Source organism: Camelus bactrianus, chromosome 9, assembly GCF_048773025.1.
Source record: "Camelus bactrianus isolate YW-2024 breed Bactrian camel chromosome 9, ASM4877302v1, whole genome shotgun sequence".
Lineage (NCBI taxonomy): Eukaryota > Metazoa > Chordata > Mammalia > Artiodactyla > Camelidae > Camelus > Camelus bactrianus.
The window spans coordinates 40915012-40939478 of NC_133547.1; the positions used below are offsets into that span (position 1 = coordinate 40915012).

The 24467-nt window shown below is 34.8% G+C and overlaps 1 pseudogene; it reads right to left on the minus strand.

The window, feature by feature from the left end:
• Positions 1–4509: 4509 nt before the first annotated feature.
• LOC141578625 (bridging integrator 2 pseudogene) lies at positions 4510–24432 on the minus strand (annotated as a pseudogene).
• Between the last annotated feature and the right edge of the window lie 35 nt (positions 24433–24467).

Genomic DNA, 24467 nt, shown 5'->3' on the forward strand with positions numbered 1-24467 from the left:
CCCACTCTTCCACTGTTCCCCTTTGTCTGGGCAATTCTTACTCTCTCCTTTCTCTAAGTAAGGTTTCCTAATACTACAAAGTTTAACAGCTATTGAGGTTTTTCCAAGTATGAGACAATGTGCTAAAAGCTTTCATGCATCTTCTCATTTAATTCTTCACAAAATGTCTCTTGTGTTTACCTCCATAACCCACTCACAGAAGCTTCATAGATATTATCACATTTTATTTTAATCACTTTTTGTCTTTATTAATCATTGGCCTGATCAAGTTAGAAAGAGAGAGAGAAAAGATCACCTATAAATAAACTAACCATAAATTAAAATTAATTATAAATAAAAATTGGGCCATAACCACAGATATAGTTAAGATTCTGAAGTCCATGAGAGAATATGATTAAAAAATTAGACTAATCATTTTTTAATGTAGATGCTATAGGTAATTTTCTAAAATCACAGAAATTATCCATATTGATTCAAAAAGAAAAATAAGATTTCTGTTTCTGATAAGACAACAGACAATGTTAGTAGGCTAAACTCCCCTTTTTAAATAACTAAAATGCCAGATAAAACCTTTAAAATGTTTTATTATGAGAACTGTTGAGCTTCAAAGTAAGAAATTCTCAAGCCAGAGACATAGTGATGATGTGAACCAGAGAGGTAAGAGGAATTTGAGGACATTTGACAAACTAGGTGAACTTGGGTATCAGCTTTCATGGTCTTGTGGCACCTGGAGTACAGGAAGCAAATTTCAAAATATGCTTAAGGTGGAGAGCCTAAGCAGAGATTTTTCTTCTTTTAAATCAAAGACTCCAAAGGGCTTTACCTTAATGTAAGAGGGAACTAGAAATACCACCCACTTTCAGCAAAGATTACATGAAAATTTGTCTGAAACTTGGCAATTTGGCAGAGGAAGGCAATATCCTTAAGAAATTGAATTTATAACCCAGCTACCATGTTGACTTAAAGTACAAATTTATAGTCTGAATCATTCTCAAAGTCTCAAACTAAAAATTTAAAGTAGTTCCAAGTAAGTTATCTTGGGCTCTGGCAGAAGCAATACACACACTTTCTGAAGGAACTCACATTAATACCAAGTCTCCATGAATCTCAAAAAGCAAATTTTCAGTGAAATTGAACTACTCACAATCAAAATTCACCAAACACATGAGAAAACAAGGAAGGCACTCTGAACCAAGAGAAACAGCAAAATAGGAAGGGGTCCACAAAACTTTAGATATTGTAGTTACTTGACACAAAATATAAATAGCCATGTTTCTATATATTTACAAAAATTAAGAACAGTTTTAAAACATGCAGAGAAAAATTTTAAAAAGACAAAAGTATTTTGAAGAATAAAAATTTAATAATTGAAAATTTAAAACCATAAATGAATATATTTAATAGTAGATTTGATATAACTAAAGATAGATTAATAAATAGGAAGATTTATATGAGTAAATTAATCAGAATGTAGCTGCAGTGTGTTGAATCATGTCCCCCACACCTAAGAAAGATATCCAAATCCTAACCCTTGGTGCCTATGAATATGACCTTATTTAGAAACAGGGTTTTTGTGGATGTGATTTAAGTTAGTGATCTTGGGATGAGATCGTCCTAGAATTAGGGTGGACCCTAAATCCAATGTCTGGTGTCCTTATAAGAGAAAAGAGTGGAAGATTTGAAACACAGATACAGAAGAGAAGACCCATGGGGAAGACCATGTGAAGTCAGAGGCAAGGATATGAGTGATGTGTCTATAAGCCAAAGAACACCAAGAACTGTCAACAAACACCAGAAGATAGGAGAGTGGTATGGAACAGATTCTTCCTCAGAGCATCCAGAAGGAACAAGCCCTGAAGAGACCTTGATTTTTGGACTTCTAGCTTTCAAAACCATGAGAGAATAAGTTTCTGTAGTTTGAAGTCACCAAATTCATGATATTTGTTCCAACAGTTTTAGTAAACGAATATAGTAGCACATAGAAAGAGTGAAAAATATGAAAGTGAAGTCAAAAAATGATGAGGATTGGGTTAGATAATCTAACATAAGTATGACTAGAGTTACAGAGAGAGAAGATACAAAGCATGGTAGACACCATACTTAAAGTTATAATGTCTAAGAATATTCCAGAAGCAATGAAAGGTACAATTCACAAATAAGAAGATATATAGACAGAAGGCACATGAAAGGATGCACAACATCACTAATTATTTGAGAAATGCAAATCAAAACTACAATGAAGTATCACCTCACATCAGTCAGAATGGACATAGTCAAAGTCTACAAATAATAAATGTTGAACAGGGTGTGGAGAAAATGGAACCCTCCTACAGTGTTGGTGGGAATGTAAATTGCTGCAGCCACTATGGAAAACAGTATGTAGGTCCCTTTAAAAACTAAAAATAGAGTTACCATATGATCCAGCGATCCCACTCCTGGGCATATATCTGGAGGGAACTCTAATTCAAAAAAATACATGCACCCCCAATGTTCATTGTAACACTATTTACAATAGCCAAGATATGGAAATAACCTAAATGTCCATCAGTAGATGAATGGATGAAGAAATGGGATATATATCATATATTGTGTGTGTGTGTGTGTGTATAATATTACTCAGCCATAAAAAGGAATGAAATAATGCCATTTGCAGCAATACTGAGAGACTCAGAGATGATCATACTGAGTGAAGTCAGACAGAGAAAGACAAATATCATATAATATCACTTATATGTTGAATCTTAAAATGACACAAATGAACTTATTTATAAAACAAAGAGACACACAGACATAGAAAATAAACTTATGGTTACCAGGGAGAAAGAGGGGAAGAAGGTATAAATTGGGAGTTTGAGACTGGCAGATACAAACTGCTATGTACAGAACAGATAAACAATAGGGTCCTATTCTATAGCACAGGGAACTATATTAAAAGGCTTATAGTAACCTATAATGAAAAGAAATATGAAAAAGAATATATATATATATATATATATATATATATATATATATATATATATATATATATATGAATCACTATGCTGTAGAACAGAAACTATAAAACATTGTAAATCAACTACACATAAATAAAATTTTTAAAAATATTTAAAACAAAGAAATAATGGCAAAAAAAGAAAAGAATGCCTGAAAATGTCCCTAACCTGGGGAAAAATACAGACATCCAGGTTCAGGAAGGCCAGATAGAAGTCCAAGTAAGATAAACCCAAAGACCCATACCAAGACATATAACTAAATTGTCAAAAAGACAAGGAGTCTTAAAAGCAGCAAGAAAAAAGCAACTTGTTACATAAAACTTTCAGCAGATATTTCAGGAGAAATTTTTCAGGCCAGAAGATGTATTCAAAGTGCTGAACAAAAAAATGCCAACCAATATTACACTACCTGGCACAGTAGGCCTTTAAAACTGAAGGAAATATAAAGTGTTTTCCAGACAAACAAAAGCTTAGGGAGTTAATTACCACTAGACTAACCTAATAAGAAATGTTAAAGAAAGTCTTCAGGCTGAAACAAAAGGACTCTAATAACAGAAAAATATATAAAAGTATAAAACTAAAGTATTAAAAACAGCTTGAACAACAACAGTTTGTGAGTGGATAAACAATGTAAAAAGATATAAATTGTGACATCAAAACAATATGTGGGGAGAAGGAGTGTAAAAATGTTAGGTTTGTATATATCCAAAGATTTTAAGTTATTATCAACTTAAAAGAGATGGTTATAAATATAATATATTTTAAATAAACATCAAGCTAACAACAAGGTGAAAAATTGTAGTAGATACAAAGAAGATAAAGAGGAAGAAATCAAAGAATACCACTACAAAAGGTGGCAATGGTAAGTCCACACCTATCAATAATTACTTTAAATGTAAAAGGACTAAATTTTCCACTTAAAACACACAGAAAAACTAGATTGAAAAAAAAAACCCACCTATATGCTATGTACTGGAGATATATCTCAGCTTTAAGGGCACATGTGACTAAAAGTGAAGGGATAGACAAAAGATTTTCCATGCAAATGAAAATTGAAAGAAATCAGGGGTAGCTATACTTATATCAGACAAAACAGGATTTAAGCCAATGACTATAACAAGAGACAAAGAAGGTTATTATATAATGAAAAGGGGGTCAATTCATCAAAGGGCATATACTATTAGTAAATAGTTCTGAACCAAAATGTAGAAGCACCTAAATATATAAAGAAAATATTAACAGATCTAAAGGGAGAAACAGACAGCAATAAAATAATAGTAGAGAACTTAAATAATGCACATTCAATAATGTATAGATCATCCTGACATAAAATTAATAAGGAAACATTGGATTTTACATATTAGATCAGATGAACATAACAAATATTTACAGAACATTCCATCCAACAGTAGTAGAATACACATTTTTCTCAAGCTCACATGAAACATTCTCCAAGACAGATCATAAATTAGGTCACAAAAGTCTTAATATATATAAGAATACTGATATCATATCCAGCATCTTTTCCTGCCACAACTGTATGAAACTAGAAATCAAATACAAGAAGAAAACTAGAAAATTCACAACTACATGGAGAATAAACAACATGCTCCTGAACAACCAAAAGGTCAAAGAAGAAATGGAAGGAAAAATTTAAAAATACCTTGAGACAAATGAAAATGGAAACACAACATACTAAAATTCATGGGATGAAGCAAAAGCAATTCTAAGAGGAAAATTTACAGCAATAAATGCTTACATTAAGGAAAAAAGATATAAACTAACTGAAACTAGAATAATAAGAAGAAACTAAGCCCCGAGATAGTAGAAGGAAGAAAGTAATAAAGATGAAAATAAAAATAAATGAAATAAAGACTAAAAAAAAATATAAAAGTCAATGAAACCAAGAGCTTTTTTTAAAGAAAAAGACAAACTTTTAGTTATAGTTAACAAGAAAAAAAGAGAAAGAATTCAAATAAATAAAATCAGAAATGGAAAAGGAGTCATTACAACTAATACCACAGAAATACAGAGACTACTATGAACAAGCATATGCCAACTAATTGAAAATCTAGAAGAAATGGATAAATTCCCAGAAACATAAAATCTTCCAAGATTGAATATTGAAGAAATAAAAAATCTGAACAATCCAATTACTAGTAAAGAGGTTGAGTTAGTAATCAAAAACCTCCCAAAAAAGAAAAGTTCAGAACCAGAAGCATTCACTGAAAAACTCTACCAAACATTTGAAGAACTAATACTAATCCTTTGAGAACTCTTCCAAGAAATTAAAGAGGAAGGAACATTTCCAAATCTTTTTTGTAAGGCCAACAATACCCTGATACCTAAGCCAAGCAAGAACACTACAAGAAGAGAGAATTACAGTCCAAAATCCCTGACAAATATAGATGCAAAAATCTTCAATAAAATATTAACAATTTGAAAAATATCACACACCATGACCAAGTGGGATTTATTCCAGAGATATAAAAATGATTTAACATCCACAAGTAAATCAGTGTGATACATTAACAAACTGAAAAATAAAAATTATATGATCATCTTCATAGATACAGAAAAAAGGACAAAATTCATCATTTCATGATAAAAATTCTTAGCAAATTGACTATAGGGGGAATGTATCTCACATAATAAAATCTATATATTATAAGCCCACAGCTAACATCATGCTCAATAGTGAAATATTGAATTCTTTTTCTCTAAGACAAGGAACAAGACAAAGATATTCACTATTTTCAATTTTATTCAATGTAGTACTAAAATTCACAGCCAGAGCAATTAGGCAAGAAAAAGAAATAAAAGGCGTCCAAAAAAGAAAGAAAGATGTAAAATTATTTCTATTGCATTTAACATAATATTATGCATAGAAAACTCTGAAAACCCCACCAAAAACACTGTTAGAACTAATAAATGAGTTCAGTAAAGTTGCAGGATACAAAACTGGTATACAAAAATAATGTTTCTATACACCAACAATGACTATCAGAAAGAGAAATTAAGAAGAGAATCCCATTTACCATACCATCAAAGGGAATAAAATACTTAGGAATAAATTTAGCCTAGAAGTTGCAAGTTCTATTCACTGAAAACTAAAAGAAACTGAAGAAAATCCAAAGAATGGAAAGATGTTCTGGTTTATGAACTGGAAGAATTAATATTGTTAAAAGTTCATACTTCCTAAAGCAATCTATGGATTCAATGTAGTCCCTACAAATTCCAATGATATTTTTCTCAGAAATAATAAATACAATCCTAAAATTTATATGGAACCACAAAAGACCACAAATAGCCAAAGCAATCTTGAGAAAGAACAAAGCTGGAGGCACCATATTTCCTGACTTCAGATTATTTTATGAAGTATAATAATAAAAAAAATGGTATTGGCATAAAAACATACATATAGATCACTGGACCAGAATAGGGTCCAGAAATAAATGTATGTATATATGGTCAATTAATTTAGGACAAAGGAGCCACAAATATACAATGGAGAAACAACAGTCTCTTCAATAAATGGTGTTGAGAAAACTATATGTAATCAGCTATATGCAAACGAAAGGAACCTGACCCCTGTCTTACACCATACACAAAAATCAACTCAAAATGTATTAAAGGCTTGAACATAAGATCTGAAACCATAGAACTCTTAGATGAAAATGGAGACTATAAGCTCCTTGACATTGGTCTTGGCAATTATTTTTTTAAACATTTTTTTCTTGAGTTACAGTCATTTTACAATGTTGTGTCAAATTCCAGTGTAAAGCACAATTTTTCAGTTATGCATGAACATACATATATTCATTCTCATTTTTTTTCGCTGTGAGCTACCATAAGATCTTGTGTATATTTCCCTGTGCTATACAGTATAATCTTGTTTAATCTATTCTACATTTTGAAATCCCAGTCTCTCCCTTCCCACCCTCTGCCACCTTGGCAACCACAAGTTTGTATTCTATTGTCTATGAGTCTGTTTCTGTTTTGTATTTATGTTTTTTTTTTTTTAGATTCCACATATGAATGACCTCATATGATATTTTTCTTTCTCTTTCTGGCTTACTTCACTTAGAATGACATTCTCCAGGAACATCCATGTTGCTGCAAATGGCGTTATGTTGTCAGTTTTTATGGCTGAATAGTATTCCATTGTATAAATATACCACTTATTCTTTATCCAGTCATCTGTTGATAGACATTTAGGCTGTTTCCATGTCTTGGCTATTGTAAATAGTGCTGCTATGAACATTGGGGTGCAGGTGTCATTTTGGAGTAGGGTTCCTTCTGGATATATGCACAGGAGTGGGATTCCTGGGTCATATGGTAAGTCTATTCCTAGTCTTTTGAGGAATCTCCATACTGTTTTCCGCAGTGGCTGCACCAAACTGCAATCCCACCAGAAGTGTAGGAGGGTTCCCTTTTCTCCAGAGCCTCTCCAGCATTTGTCATTTGTGGACTTTTGAATGATGGCCATTCTGACTGATGTGAGGTGATACCTCATTGTAGTTTTGATTTGCATTTCTCTGGTAATTAGTGATTTTGAGCATTTTTTCATGTGCCTATTGATCATTTGTATTTATTCCTTGGAGAATTGCTTGTTTAGGTCTTTTGCCCGTTTTTGGATTGGGTTGTTTGTTTTTTTCTTATTAAGTCGTATGAGCTGCTTATATATTCTGGAGATCAAGCCTTTGTTAGTTTCATTTGCAAAAATTTTCTCCCATTCCTTAGGTTGTTATTTTGTTTTACTTATGGTTTCCTTTGCTGTGCAGAAGCTTGTAAGTTTCATTAGGTCCCATTTGTTTATTCTTTCTTTTATTTCTATTGCTTGGGTAGACTGTCCTAGGAGAACATTTTTGAGATGTATGTCAGATAATGTTTTCCCTATATTTTCTTCTAGGAGGTTTATTGTATCTTGTCTTATGTTTAAGTGTTTGATCCATTTTGAGTTTATTTCTGTCTAAGGTGTAAGGGAGTGTTCTAGCTTCATTGCTTTACATGCTGCTGTCCAGTTTTCCCAACACCATTTGCTGAAGAGACTGTCTTTATCTATTGTATATTCTTGCCTCCTTTGTCGAAGATTAGTTGACCAAAAGTTTGTGGGTTCATTTCTGGGCTCTCTATTCTGTTCCACTGGTCTATATGTCTGTTTTTGTACCAATACCATGCTGTCTTGATGACTGTAGCTCTATAGTATTGTCTGAAGTCTGGGAGAGTTATTCCTCCAGCCTCTTTCTTTTTCTTCAGTAATGCTTTGGCAATTCTAGGTGTTTAGTGGCTCCATATAAACTTTATTATGATTTATTCTAATTTTGTGAACTATATCCTGGGTAATTTGATAGGGATTGCATTAAATCTGTAGATTGCCTTGGGCAGTGTGACCATTTTAACAATATTGATTATTCCGATCCAGGAGCATGGGATATCCTTCCATTTTTTAAAGTCTTCTTTAATTTCCTTCATCAATGGTTTAAAGTTTTCTGTGTATAATTCTTTCACCTCCTTGGTTAGATTTATTCCTAGGTATTTTATTACTATGGGTGCTATTTTAAAGGGGATTATTTCTTTACTTTCTTTTTCTGTTGATTCATTGTTAGAAATGTAAATGTAAAGAAATGCCATTGATTTTTGAATGTTAATCTTGTAACCTGCTACCTTGCAGAATTCTTCGATCGGCTCTAGTAGTTTTTGTGTGGACCTTATAGGGTTTTCTATATACAGTATCATGCCATCAGCATATAGTGACACTTTAACCTCTTCTTTTCCAATTTGGGCCCTTTTTATTTCTCTCTCTTACGTGATGGAGAGCATTATGTTAAGTGTAATAAGACAGACAGAAAAAGATAAGTACTGTGTGATATCACTTATATGTGGAAACTTCTTTAAAAATTTATTATTTATTTCATTTTGACAGGGGTGGGGGAGGTAATTAGGTTTAATTTTTTTTAGAGGAGGTACTGGGGATTGGACCCATGACCTCATGCGTGCTAAGCTACCACTTGAGCTATACCCTCCTCCCTGTGGAAACTTCTTTAAAAATGTCAAACTCATTGAAACAGAGTGTAGTAAAGTCGTTGCCAAGGGCTGGGAGGTTGGGGAATTAGGGAGAGTCTGGTAAAAGAGTACCAACTTATACGATCAATAGGGTCTGATGATCTAATGTATAACATGGTATCTATAGTTGATAACACTATATTGTGTAATTGAAAACTGCTAAAAGAGTAGAAATCAACCATTCTCACCAAAGGGAGTTTCATTAAATAAAGACTTTGGTAAATTAAGTTTACACGTTGTCATTGGTGAGTTGCCAACGAAAGAACAGAAATATTGGTAAATATTCCAAACTAGTAGAGATAAAAAGTGAAATGATTAAGAGAGAATATTTCTCAATCTAAAAATATCAAGAAAGGAACTTTCTATGAGTAGGACTAACAGAAAGCCCCAAATAAATTTGCGAAGATAAGCCCAACTATTTCAATAGAAAAACTAAATGAAAAATGATTAAAGGTGCAATTTTTAAAACATCATTAAACTTGGTAAAAACAAAATTAAACTAACAATAACAACAAAAGCTGTCTTTAAATTGGTCAAAAAATACTTTAAGGAAAACAGCATTATTATAGGTGAAGTATCACTTCAATTCCCTAGAAAAATATATATAAGTTTAAAATTTTGTATGTACCTAATTATATAGTCTTAAAGACAAAAATTGACAGGACCATGGGGAGAAATAGACAAATAAATAATTATAGTGAAATATTTCTAGCAAACTTCTTTCAGTGATAGACAAAAACAAACATAGGAAAAATCAGTAAAGATTTAGGAAGCATGATTCATAAAATCAACCTAGCAGACTCTTACAGAATGCTATCCCTCCAATCTGAACAATATAGATTGTTTTCAAACATACATAATATTATTTTCCTATTTCTATGTAACAAATTGCCACAAATTTAGTGGCTCAAAACAACAGAAATTTATTCTCCTATAGTTCAGGATATCCAATGTCCAAAATGGGTCTTAAGGGATTAAAGTCAAGATGCCAGTAGGTCTGGTTCCTCCTGAAGGCTCTAGGGGAGAATATGTTCCTCTTTTAACTTCTAGAGGTTGTGGCATTCCTTTGCTTCTGGCTGCATCACTCCAAACTCTGCTTCATGGCCTTACTCCCTCTATAGTCAAATCTAACCCACCCTCCTCTTGTGATTACATTGGACCTACAGGGATAATCCTGCATAACTTCCCCACCTCAAGGTTCATTCTTAGCACATCTACTAAGTCCCTTTTACTGTGTAAGGTAACATATTTATAGGTTTTGGGCTCTAGACATCAACATCTTTAGGGCTCAATTATGTAGTCTACCACATAAATAAACATTTATTAAATTTGACTCTATATAAGGGTCATAAATCAAGTAAAAATTATCAAGGGATTAAAAACCATAATGCAATTTTGCAAGAAATCAATAACAAAAAATAGCAAGAAGATGTCTATATATTTGGAAATTAAGAAGTACATGCCTAAACTTCCATGCATGAAGAAGTAAACAATGACAATTAGGAAATATTTAAACTAAACATTTTTTTAATATTGTTAAGGAATAATGGCTGAGAATTTTTCAGAACAGATGAAATGTATGAGATGGAGTTAAAATGAGTGCTACACTGGGATTTATTTCCTAAATTCATGTATTAGAAGATTAAAAAGACTGAGCATTCACCTCCGGAAGTCAAAACAGAATGGCAAAATAACCTGAAAGTAAAACAAAATAAATAACAAAATATAAACAGGAATTAGATACATAACAATATGTTGCAGATAGGATCAATAGGACTAGAAATAGATTTTGTTTAAAAAAATCTAGTATTTTAACTTCTGGTAAGATTGTGTTAGGGGAAAAAAAAGAAAAAGGCACAAATTAAAAATACGAATGAAAAGGAGATATTTTCAGAGATTCCAGAGACATTAAACAGAAGTAAAAGTATTGTGAATAACTTCATGATAATACATTTAAAAATTTAGTTGAATTGGGAAAAGTCTTGAAATAATTTATCAAAACAATTTTAAGTAGAAAACATGAATAGTCTAATAACTTTATAAAATTGAATCAATAATCAAAAATATTCTCAAAAAGAAAATCTAGGCCCAGATGGCTTCATGAGTGAGTTTTAACAAATATTTAAGTAAGCAATTAATCTTGCAAAAAAAAAAAAAATGCCCAGAGTATAAGTATAAGATAGAATACTCCTCAAGGTGAACTTGACACCAAAAACTTAAAAAACAATATGAGACAGGAAATTAATAACCATTTTCAATGATGAATATATCTCCAAAAATCTTAAAATATTAGCAGAATTAATTCTGGAATAAATTTCTGGATAAAACATCATGATCATGTTAAGCTTATCTTAAGAATGCATTAGAAAATCAATGTAACTCACCACACTGACCAAGGATAAAAACAAACCTCAATAGATGCAAAAAAAGCATTTGATAAAATTTAACTTTCATTAATTATTAAAACAAAAACCAAATACCTCTTAATAAACTAGTAATAGAAGAGAACTTTCTTAACCTATTGTGATGGTTAATTTTATATGACCTTGGCTAGGTAACAGCACCCAGATACTAGATAAAACACTATTCTAGATGTTTCTGTGAAGGTACTTTTGCTTGAGATTAACATTTTAATCAGCAGATTTTGAGTAAACCAGAATGCCCTACATAATGTGGGTGGATCTCAGTTAGTTGGAGGTCTTAAGAATACTGACCTCCTCCAATAGAAGAGGGAATTCTGTCAGCAGACTGCTTTCAGAATTAAACTGAAACTCTCAGCCTCCCAGCAGATATTCTAGCCTCCACAATTGCATGAGCCACTTTCTTAAAATAAATCTCTCTTTCCTTCTCCCTCTCCCTTCCTTCTCCCTATCTTTCCAGACCTCTTTTGGTATCTGCAGGGGATTGGTTCCAAGAGCCACTGTAGATACCAAAATCCCCAGATGTTCAAGTCCCATAGTCAGCCCTTACTGAAGGGCTTAAGTTCTGCATCTGCAGATTCAATGAACTATGGATGGAAATATCAATCTGAGGTTGGTTGAATCCATGGATGCAAAACTGGTAAATACAAAGGGCCAACTATATATTTATTGGTTAAAATCCACCCATAAGTGGACCCTCACAGTTCAAATCCATGTCTTCATGGGTCAACTACATATAATAGATATATACACATATGTCTGCATACATACACCTTACTGGTTTCTCTGAAGAATGCTGACTGATACACCTAGAAAAGAATATTTACCAAAAAAATACAACATTGGTTTTCATGGGAAAATTTTCTCTTTTATATTGAGGAGGAAATAATTGTTTAGTATTATGTCAGAGGTGCTAGAGCAAGTGAATAAGGCAAAGAAAATAAATGAGATAAAAGGATGAGAAAGGAAGGATAAAAACCACCATTATTTACATATGATATGTGGCTGTATATGTAGAAAACCTAAAGCATCTACTTATAAACTATTAGAATTAATAAGATACACAATCAACAAACAAAAAATAATTTACATTTTTATATGCCAACAACAGTCTGGTAGAAAATAAAATTGTAATCTGATATAAAACATTTTAAAATCAAGTAAATCAGAGGACAAATCTAAAAACAGATGTGAATAATTATTCAGAGAAAACCACAAAACTTTATTGAAATTAAGATAGACCTAAATAAATGGATACACCATCTCATGAACTGAAAAGATTGATAAAAATGTCATTTCCCCCAAGCTGATTTATAAGATAAATATTGTAAAAGATACAATCAAAAGCACAATATTGTGTATGTGTAAGGCAACAGTTTTCAATGATTCTAAAATGTATATGGAAACTGAAAGAACTGGAAATAGACAAGATACTCCTGAAGAAGTGTAAGGTAGGAGACTTGATCGATGAAATATAAACACATTATAAAGCTAGAGTAATCAAGATAATGTTGGCATAGGGACAGATAGACAGACCTTTGGAATAGAAGACAAAATAGAGAAACATACTCATGCATACATAGAAACTAGATATATGACAGATGTGGCACTATAGAGCACTGGAGAAATTATGGGTTTCTTAACACATGGTGCTGTGATATTTGAGTACCACTATGGAAATAAACAATCGTACTCTTACAAAGACCAATTCCAGGTGATAAAAATACCTTAACTATGAAAGAAGAGAAACAAAGTTTTGTAGAAGATAATATAGGAAAATTCATTCTTGATCTTGGGGTAGATAAGGAATTTTTGAAAACATGACAATAATCACAAAAAGAAAAAACTGATGAATTTGATTATCTTCTACCTATCAAAGAACATCCCCAAATACTGGACAAACCACAGAGGAGGAGAAAATATCTGGCTCACAGATAATCAGCAAAGAGCTTATATCCAGAATGGGTGAAGAATTCCTACAAATGGATAAGAAAAATACAATATTTAGAAAATGTAGAAAAGACTGGACAAGGCACTTCCTAAACAATGAAATTCAAATGGCTGGTAAATATGATAAATTACTCAGACTGATTAGGAGTCAGGGAAATAAAATATCATTGCATACATCACTTTGGCTAAGTAAATAAAAGAGCTGACTTGTTCCTGTGTGAGATAGGATATGGAATATTGGGAACTGTTATACGCTGCTGTTAAGTATATAGTTTAATATAACTCCTTTTATAACAGTGTGACATTTTCTATGATGCAGTAATTCCACTCTTAGATAAGTATTCTACAGAAATGCAGTTACTGCACAAGGACACAAGTATAAATTCATTTTATAGAAGCATTGTCTATAACAGCTAAACATTGGGAAAAGTCCTAATGACTATCAACAATAGAATGGATAAATTGTGACGTATTTATACAATGAAATACCACATGGCAATAAAAATGAATGAACTAATGGATGAATTTTTAAAACATAATATTGAACAAAAAACCAGCCCTCTGACAAATATATGCAGTATGCTTTTTTTAAGTACCTTTAGAGTTATGTATGTTATATTTCATACCCCAAATGTTTAATTATCGTTTTTAATATATCAAAAATATCAAGTATCTAGAAATAAATCTCTAAGAAGTTATGCAAGACCTTTTTGGAGAAGAATATTTTTTAATTAAAGTATAGTCAGTTTAAAATATTGTGTTAATTTCTGGTGTACAGCATAATGTTTTAGTCATACGTATACATAGAAATATTCATTTTCATATTCTTTTTCATTAAAGGTTACTACAAGATATTGAATAATTCCCTGTGCTATACAGTATAAACTTATTTTTTGTCTATTCTATATATAGTAGTTCATATCTGCAAATCTCAAACTCAATTTATCCCTTCCCACCTCTTCCCCCTCTCGTAACCGTAAGTTTGTTTTCTATGACTGTGAGTCTGTTTCTGTTTTGTAAATAAGTTAGTTTGTCTCATTTTTAAAGATTCAAAATTATAAGTAATATCATATGGTATTTTTCTTTTTCTTTCTGGCTTACTTCACTTAGAATGATGATCTCTAGGTCCATCCATGTTGCAGCAAATGGCATTATTTTATTCTTTTTTATGGCTGGGTAGTATTCCATTGTATAAATATACCACACTTCTTTATCCAGTCATCTGTCAATGGACATTTAGGTTGTTTCCATGTCTTGTTATTGTAAATAGTGTTGCTGTGAACATTGGGGTGCATGTTATGTATCTTTTTGAATTAGAGTTCCCTCAACATAAATGCCCAGGAGTGGGATTGCTGGGTTACATGCTAAGCCTGTTTTTAGTTTTTTAAGGAATCTTGGAGAATATTTTAAAACTCAGTTGAAAGGCATTGCAGAAGACTTAAATAAATGGAGAAATATACCATGCTTAGAGATTGTTATCTATCAACATTATGTACATGTCAATTATCTGCAAATTAATCTATTAATTTTATTTAACCTGAATAATGCCCAACAGATTACATTATGGAATTTTACAAGATAATTATAAAATATATACAAAAGTGCAAAGGATAAAAATGCCAAGATATTCTTGATGAAGAGTAAGATAGGGTACTTGCCAAGATTTATATTAAAGCTATTGTAATACTAAGATAAAGACCAGAAAATAAATCCACACATGTACAGACACTTGCTATATTATAAAATAGGTATTATATGCCAGTCGAGAAAAGACAGATGGACTTTTCAATTAAGAATCTTTAAACAATTGATTAACTATTTGGAAAGAAATGGAATTGGACTCCTTATTTACACTATATATGCAAAAAATCAATATGAGGTGAATTAAAAATCAATCTTTGAAAGGGAAAATTCTAAAACTCTTAGCAGAAATGATTGGAGAATTTTTTAAATAAATTCAGAGTAGTGTATAAGTCAGAGTTCAATCAGAAAAGCAGAACCACTAGAATGTGAAATATGTGTATGTGTTTGTTGTATGTATAAAAGGACTTGTTCCAGGAATCTGGACTTCTTGCCTCCCTGTGAGGAGATATTTCTCCTTATCTGATCCTGGGACTTGAAGTCCACAGGGCAGAAAATCAGGAAGAAAAGATGAACGTGGCAGGAGGGAGAGGAAGAACAAAATGAAACACACAGGGGCAAGCTGAGGGCCACAGGACAGATTGAAATCTGTGTCAGTTCTTGTTGTCTCTGACCTTGATGGTACACATATCCTCCAAAAGCCATGTCCTCAATGTCACGGAGTTAAACACAGTCACCTGGCCAAGAAGTAAGAGAAGATGTAGAGAGTGCCAAGGAAAGATAAAGTAGTTTGAGTTCTGGCCACACCTCACATCATTGAGATGATCTAGTAAATCAGAGACAATGTGTGTGATCTACAAAGTGGCTGCTTCTTGCTTTTGTCCTCCAACTCTCCCACAAGACAGTTTTTCTAGTAATCTAACCTAACTAGAAATACTATACACAAGGGAATTCTGGGAAATGTAGTTTAGCCTAGCCAAGCTGACATAACACAAACCACCAGAGATGGAAATACTTTTCTTAGAGAAGATACAATAAACAGTTGTAATAACACATGTTTAAGTAATTTTTATTTAAGAAGGAAAGATGAGAGGTATACTTTCTGGGCTCTTAAGTATTTGAGAATATCTTTTTCTTGATATCATATTTCATTAAAAACTTAAGTATGGAGAAAATTCTTGATTTTATTTTTTCCCTCAGAACTCTATAAAAGTTGTTCTGTGTTTTTCCTCTTAATATTACTGAAATGAAAGCAGAAATTCATGAAAGTTTTTGGCTACCTTTTAAGCAATATTATTTTTTTGTCTGAATAGCTTGTAGTATTCATTTTTTGTCCTTATAATGTAAACTTTTTGTCAAAATGTGGTAGATATGGTTCTTGCAGCAGACATTATCAGTAGCCTACCCAGTATCCACTCCCTTGCTTCTTTATCCATCAGAAACTAAATTTTGTTTGAACAATAATGTTCCCAGCCAAAAAAAAATTCCCAGCCTTCAGTGTAGTTAGAGGTGGTCGTGTAGTTTGGCCAGTGATCTCTTCTTTTTAACTTCTTTATTCCTGATCTTGAAATTGGAATGAGACATTGGAGGTGGAGCAGCCTCCATGTGACTATTCCTTCTCCCTTAATGTTCACTTGCAATACACCAGTGAACAAAACAATCAAAGACATTTTCTCTAACTTAAACATTGGTTCAGCTGAAACTCTGCTGTATATCAACATATAATAATATAATTAAATAAGTAAAATATGAAGAATATTGACCATAATAAAAGCAATGAAAAAATATCAGAATATGGAATTCTAGGACACTGGTGGGTGCAAAATTAAATAGGGTGATGAGGAACGTTTCACTGATAGGATAACATTTGACTAAAGACAAAAAAAGAGAGCAGGCCATGCAGTTAGCTAGAGGAGGAACCAATGGTAGTGAGGAATAAACCAATGCAAAGGTCTGAGCCAGGAATGTGTCTGCTATATTCAAGGAAAAACAAGAAACTAGTTTGGAAAAGTTCAGTGGGGATGGGTGGACTAACAGGAGATGAAGTTAGAGAGGAAGTGGAGGGCTTTTAGGCTATTGTGCAGAATTTGTCATCTAATATGAATGAGATAGATAGTTAATAGAGGATTTTGAACAGGGGGGAAATTTTAAAATGATTTACATTTTAAAAAGCTTTTCTTTTGCTTTGTATTTAAACTTTTGATTTGATTTAATTTTAGACTTACAGAAAAATTGCAAAAATTGTACAAAAAGTTCCCTTATATCCCTTATCCCACTTACCCTGTGTTAACACCTACGTCAAACATAGGAAATTAACACTAGTGCAATATTATTAACCAAACTTCAGATTCTTATTCAAATTTCACATTTTTTCTTCACTTATGCCTTTTTCTTTTCCAGAATCCTATCCTAGTTCCCATATTGCATGCAGTTTTGTTCTTTTTGTTTCTTTCCTTCTTAGCCTCTTCCAGTCTGCAACAGTTCGTTACTCTTTTCCTTCTTCCATGACCCTGACACTTTAGAAGAACACTAATCAGCAGTTTTGTAGAATGCCCCTCAAATTGTGTTCATCTGATATTTTCTCATGGTTGGAAAGAGTATTAATCAGTTCAGGCTGCCATAACAAAATACCACAGATTGGGTGGCTTCAATAACAGCTATCTATCTCTCACAGTTCTGGAGGCTGCAAGTCCAAGAGCAAGGTTCCAGCCAATTCAGTTTCTGGTGAAAGTACTCTTCCTGGCTTGCAGATGGCAGCATCCCCACTATGTCCTCACTGATCTTCGGTGTGAGCATGCTGTCTCAGTGCATTCTCCTTGGCAGTGGTGTTGTGGGGATCACTCTGATGTCTCATCTTGTAAGGACACTAATCCTATTGGATCAAAGCCCCATCCTTATGACCTCATTTTACCATCTTTTTTTTTTTTTTGAAGTATAGTCAGTTACAATGTATCAATTTCTTGTATACAGCATAATGCTTCGGTCATGCATATACATACATATATTCATTTTCATATCCTTTTTCATTAAAGGTTATTATAAGATATTGAATATAGTTCCCTGTGCTTTACAGAAATTTGTTTTTAAATCTATTTTTAAATATAGTGGCTAACATTTGCAAATATCAAACTCCCAAATTTATCCCTTCCCACCCCCTTTCCCCTGGTAACCATAAGATTGTTTACTATGTCTGCAAGTCTGTTTCTGTTTTGTAGATGAGTTCATAGTGTCCTTTTTTCTTTCTTTTCTTTTTTATATTTCACATATGAGTGATATCTATGGTACTTTTCTTTCTCTTTTTCACTTACTTCACTTAAAATGATGATTTCCAGGTCTACCCATATTGCTGCAAATGGCATTTATTCTTTTTTATTGCAGAGTAGTATTTCATTGCATAAATATACCACAACTTCTTTACCCAGTCATCTGCCAATGGACATTCAGGTTGCTTCCATGTCTTGGCTATTGTAAATAGTGCTGCTTTGAACATTGGGGTGCATGTATCTTTTTGAATTAAGGTTCCCTCTGGATATATGCCCAGGAGTGGGACTGCTGGATCATATGCTAAGTCTATTTTTAGTCTCTTGAGGAATCTCCATACTGTTTTCCACAGTGGCTGCACCAAACTACATTCCCACCAGCAGTGTAGGAGGGTTCCCTTTTCTCCACACCCTCTCCAGCATTTATCGTTTGTAGACTTTTTAATGATGGCCATTCTGACTGGTGTGTGGTGATACCTCATTGTAGTTTTGATTTGCATTTCTCTGATAATTAGTGATATTGAGCATTTTTTCATGTGTCTATTGGTCATTTGTATGTCTTCATTTGAGAATTGCTTGTTTAGGTCTTCTGCCCATTTTTGGATTGGGTTGTTTGTTTTTTTGTTAAGTTGTATGAGCTGTTTGTATAGTTTGGAAATTAAACCTTTTCAGTTGCATCATTTGCAGATATTTTCTCCCATTCCATATGTTGTTTTGTTTTATTTATGGTTTCCTTTGCTGTGCAAAAGTTTAATTAGGTCCCATTTGTTTATTTTTGCTTTTATTTCTATTACCTGGGTAGACTGCCCTAGGAGAAGACTGCTAAGATTTATGTTAGAAAATGTATTGCCTATGTTTTCTTCTAGGAGGTTTATAGTGTCTTGTCTTATATTTAAGTCTTCAAGCCATTTTGAGTTTATTTCTGTGTATGTTGTGAGGGAGTGTTCTAACTTCATTGATTTACCCTTAATTACTTCCTTAGAGGCCCCATCTCCACACTGGCTGGGGGGGGGGGTTAGGGCCTCAATATATTAATTTTAGGGAGGACACAACAATTCAGTCCATAACAAAGGTTTTGTATTTTTGGAAGGACTACCACACACACACAAAAGACTTTATGCAGCATATCAAGGGATTTATGATATTGGTGTGTCTTATTACTTGTATTTATCTTGATCATTTGGATAGGTTGGTGTCTGGTAGGTTTCTCCCCTATAAAGTTACTATAAGTAAAGAGTATTTTGGGGGAGATAGTTTGAGGCAGCAAATCCTGTTTCTTCTCTAACTTCTGCCCACTAATTGTAGCACTCATTGATGAATCTTGTCTGCAACAGTTACTACTAGGACACTTACAATGATAATTCTCTATTTCCCCTTTCCATCTACACTTATTAACTGAATTTCAACTGTAAGGAAGAGGTGTCCCTTCTCCCTCATTTATTTAGTATTTTTCAGGGTAATACTTTATATAACAATCTGAAAATCCATTCGTTTGGTTTTAAATCTTACAAAATGAGTGGTAAATCAAAGATCTGTTCACTATTCTCTGAGTATGTGTGCTTATATGTCTCTGTGTGGACGAATGTTTGTGTCTGCAGAAGCTTTTGCTTTTTATAGTCATTTTAGCCCCACTTTAACTAACATATAAAGTCTTATTAGTCTAACAGTGCTAAAACCTCCATTAATGCTAGATCTTTAGAGACCGCCAGTGTTCATACTATCTGGGAAACCAGACATGAATGCTGGATCTTAAGTCCCTCTGACCTATATCCTCCAGCTGAGGAGCTTCTCTGGGGAGGTGTGTGTGTGTGGAGGTCTTGGCAGTTCCTTTTCAGAGCTGTGCATTTTCAATCATAGATACCTCGTCTTGGGGCTCAGGTGCTGTGATGTGGCTCTCTCCTGGAATTGCACACACAGGAAGCTGAAGAGCTTGGTGCTGAGAGGTCATCACGGTAGGGGAAGAACCAAGTTCTTTTGGGTTCAGATTGTCAATGTTTTCCTTTTTTCTGGCCTCAGGAGTTCCTGCTGGCTTCTCTTGGCAGCTGTGGATCAGGAGAGGCCTCTAAGGAGGCCCTAGGACTTGGGGCCTCAGCCCCTGAGGAGGCCTTAGGGCTGGCAGATAACCCTGTTCGGAGGCAGAAGGGCTGGAGAGTGCATTTCTCAAGGAGAACCTAGGGCTGGGAGTGGCCCTGGGCAGAGGCGGCCTGTTGTGGGGTGCAGAGGCCCTCTGCACTGAGGCTGTCTTCTTTGGCCATTCAGATCCTTCACTTGAGGTGTGGATTCGGACGACTGCTTCTGGGAAAAATGAAGCCTGCTCTGAAGAGATCAGGATTCTGCCTGGTGATGGAGCTGGGGAGCAAGAAAAAACTTCCTCCTGGGACTCCCCACTGTCAGTGGTGGGGGAGGCCTGGGCCTGGGTGGGGCCATTACAGGCGAGCAGCGGCTCTTCTTCCTCAGAGGAACTTGCCTCGGCCTCCTCCTCTATTTCCTTGTTTTGCAAGGGCTCTTCTTTAATCTTGGAGTTGTCTTCTCTCTGGCCTGGATCAGACGCCAGTTCTTCTTCACTTGCTGAGATGGAGTCCCTCTCGCTCTTCAAGGAAAGTGCAGAGGCGCTGGTAGGTGAAGTCAGAGGGCTGGTGACTGGCTGTTCGGATCGGGGGAGAGATGACTAAGGAGCGCCTGCTGCTGCTTGAGAGTCCCTTCACCACAAAGACTTTGTCAGAATGTTGCTTCTCCAGTTTGCTCATCACCTCATAGAGATTGTGGTTCAGCTTGCTCATCTCCCTGTAGAAGACGTCCTTCAAGTTGGAAATGTTTTGGAAGATGGTCACATAACAGCCAATACGACTATTATAAAGAATGGGCAGCTCCTCTAGTAGTTCCTGGTTCAGATCTTCAAACACAATCTGGGCTTTGTTGAACTCATCCTCTGCCTTGGCAGTCTTGGCGTCATCTTTCTTCTTGGCGTTCAGCACTGCCTCCAGGTGGTGTCGGGCACTGTTATACTCCACGAGTTTCCGGCCCCGCTAGGCGATTCTTTCCTTAATCTCACTGAACTGGTCTACATAGTTCTCCATGGTCCTCAAAGCCTGGTCAGCTAACTTCTGTTCATAGTCTTCCCAAAGGAGATCATTATTGGCTACGATGGACTTCAGCTCCTCACGAACATCCCAGTTGCTGCTGTAAATCTCCTGCAGGGTTTCCGACACTCTCTTTGAACTTTCACGCATCACTTTGACGGCTCCTGAGGAAGTTCTTCAGGTCCTTGTATAGCTTGTGGCCTTCAGCCTGTTGGTAGAAGTTGCTGACACTTTGCTCAAACCGTGCATCTTTGGTTTCCACAGTTTTCCCCAACTTCTGCAGTACCTTCTCCTGGGCCCTGCTGAACTTCTTATCCACCTGCTTGGTGAAGAGGCCGGCGGCGCCGCCCGCCTTGCCCTCGGCCATCCTGTCGGCTCCCCGGGGGCGGCCTGCCTGTCTCTGCGCCCTATGGTTTTCTCAAGGCCACTGAGGAGGAAGTGCGGTTCCCGACATGCCTCGCATCCAGCCCGGGGGGCAGGCCTCGCGCTGCACAACCCGCCCCGCCGCCGCCTCGCCACCCGCCAAGGTCCACTCGAGGCCCCTGGCAGCGGCCCACTCCGAGCCCGGGCCGCGGCCCTCCTGCGGCCCTCTCCGTGGCTCCCAGCCGCCCTGCTCCCGGGTGCGGCCCTGAGGCACTGGGGGCCTTCTCCCTCATTTATGCATTTGATTATATATATATATATATATATATATATATATATATATATATATATATATATAGCATAGACTCACTGGGTATATTTTATTCCAGGGTTTAAAGTCAAACACTATCATAATTGTTGTTCAAATTATTCCAGTTTTGGTTAATAGGCACTTTTTCAGAGTGTCTTCTCTGTTTTTGATGAGCCTCCATCTTTAGGAGGAACATTCCCCCTTACCTTCTGACATCACAAAATGTTCTAGGATCATCTTGTATTTCCTTTGCTCCAGCCCACCCTGGAATCAACTTATTCAAGGAGCCCTGGTTCCTTACGTTGGAGAATGGTATTTAGAAGCCAAAAACTGATGCTGGGTGTGCTCTTTGTTCTGGAGTATCACTGCTTCTCGGCCCTCAGTGAATGAGTTAGGAAATACGTGAATGTATGCCACACATAGACCCATATGTGTATTTCTTTATCTGTCTGAATATATATTAAAAACCACGAGCTTATACTGATGCCTCTTGTTCCAATTCAATACTACAGGATTTATTTTTGCTTTCTTCCTTTCCTCATAATGTCTTCCTCCAACAGTCAGAAACCTGGCTCTCATTATCTGCAATATATGTACTCATTTGTTCAATTCTAGCGTACACGCAAAAGTAGTTCAGGACTGCTGACTCATACCCCTGAGAAAAACTTTTACTAACTAGATTACAGTGCTTAAGTCTTTAGCTTTGTGCCCAGTGTCTTTACTGCTTCTAGGTTACTTTGGTTAGTTAGTTTTCTTTTTCATCCCCTTAAGTATTATCATGTATTCTTTCACAATACATTTACTTTCATTTGTTAGCATTTGTATTCCAGTTTGGGTTGCCCCCATTTCCTGTTTGGTTTTAATCATTTATTTAGGATTATGTGAAGATTATGCAAGACATTAGCATGATTCTAAGAGCTATACAAAAAGATAGAGAAATATTCCTTGCTAACACATTGCCATTCCCCTCTTCTTTCTATCCCTGCCCCTTTGGTAGTCCGTCTTGATAGTTTTTAGTTTACCTTTCCTGTGTTTTTTTTGCACAAGTGAACAGATGTTTATGTATGTTCTCACAGCTCTTCTTAATATAAAGGGTAACATGTGATGAATACTCTTTTGTGCTTTGCTTTTTTTTTTTTCATTTTATAGTATGTTTTTTTTCAACTACTCTCCTATTAATGGGCATTTATGTTGTTTCCAATACTTTGCAATTAAAAACAACATTGTAGCTAATACATTTTGTAGCTATATATTTTCATATTGTTGGAGGTATAGCTTCAGGATAGATTCTTAGAAACAGAATTGCTGGCCCCATTGATTGAAAGGTAAATACATATGTAATTTGGTTAGACATTGCCAAATTTCCCTCCAGAAGAATTTGCATTCCCAATTTACATGTACCAATTTGCATTCTCATCAGCAATGTATGAACATGCCTATTTCTTCACAGCTTTGCCAACAGAATGTGTTGCTATATTCTTAAATGTTCCATTCTGACCAATGAGAAATGGTATCTGAGTGGTTTTAATTTTTATTTATTTCATTTTGAGTGAATTTGAATACTTCTCATATGTTTGAGGGTTTTTTAAAAAAAAAATCTTTCATGGCGAATTGTCTGTTCATATATTTTCCTCATTTTTCTATTTGGTTTTTGGTCCTTTCCTCCTCCTTAACTTACACTTCTAACACAATTACTTGGCTATTGTGCTAAGTAAAGGTTGTAGAAGGACACTGGTGGAAGCAGGGAGACAGTTATTTCAATGATTCTAATGAGAGATAATGCAAGGTTGTCACAGTGGAGGTGGTAAACAATGGTCAGATTCCAGGTGAACCTATAATGAAGAATAAGAAAAGGAATATATGTATGTATATGTATGACTGAAACATTATGCTGAACACCAGAAATTGACAGATTGTAAACTGACTATACTTCAATTTAAAAAAAAGAAAAAAAAAGCTATATGAGATTATCACAAGTGAATATAGGTGTAAAACAGACATGTAAGACCTGAGCAATAAGTAACTCCAACAATAAGAGATCAAGGAGGAGGGGAGGAATCAGCCAAAGAGACTGAAGAGGAGCAGCCAATAAGGTAGTAGGAAATAAAAAATATGGTGTCCTGGTAGCAGAGTTAAGAAAAAATTTCAAAGACAGACATAAAAAGTAGCAAATGCTACTGACAGGTCAAGTAAGATAAAGACTAAGAATTGACTGTTAGATGTAGCAATACAATGACTGTTGGAGACCTTGAGAAAAACAGCTTTAGTAGACTGGTAAAAATAAAACCCTAATTTGAGTGAATTTTAGAATGAGAGGGTAGGAGTTTAAGATCATCAGTATAGACAAATTTTAAGAATTTTGCTGTAAAGTATTCAAGCCACATTTCCATATCATGAAATACATTATGAGAAGAAATGTGGGTGCTTGATTCCATGAACAAAAA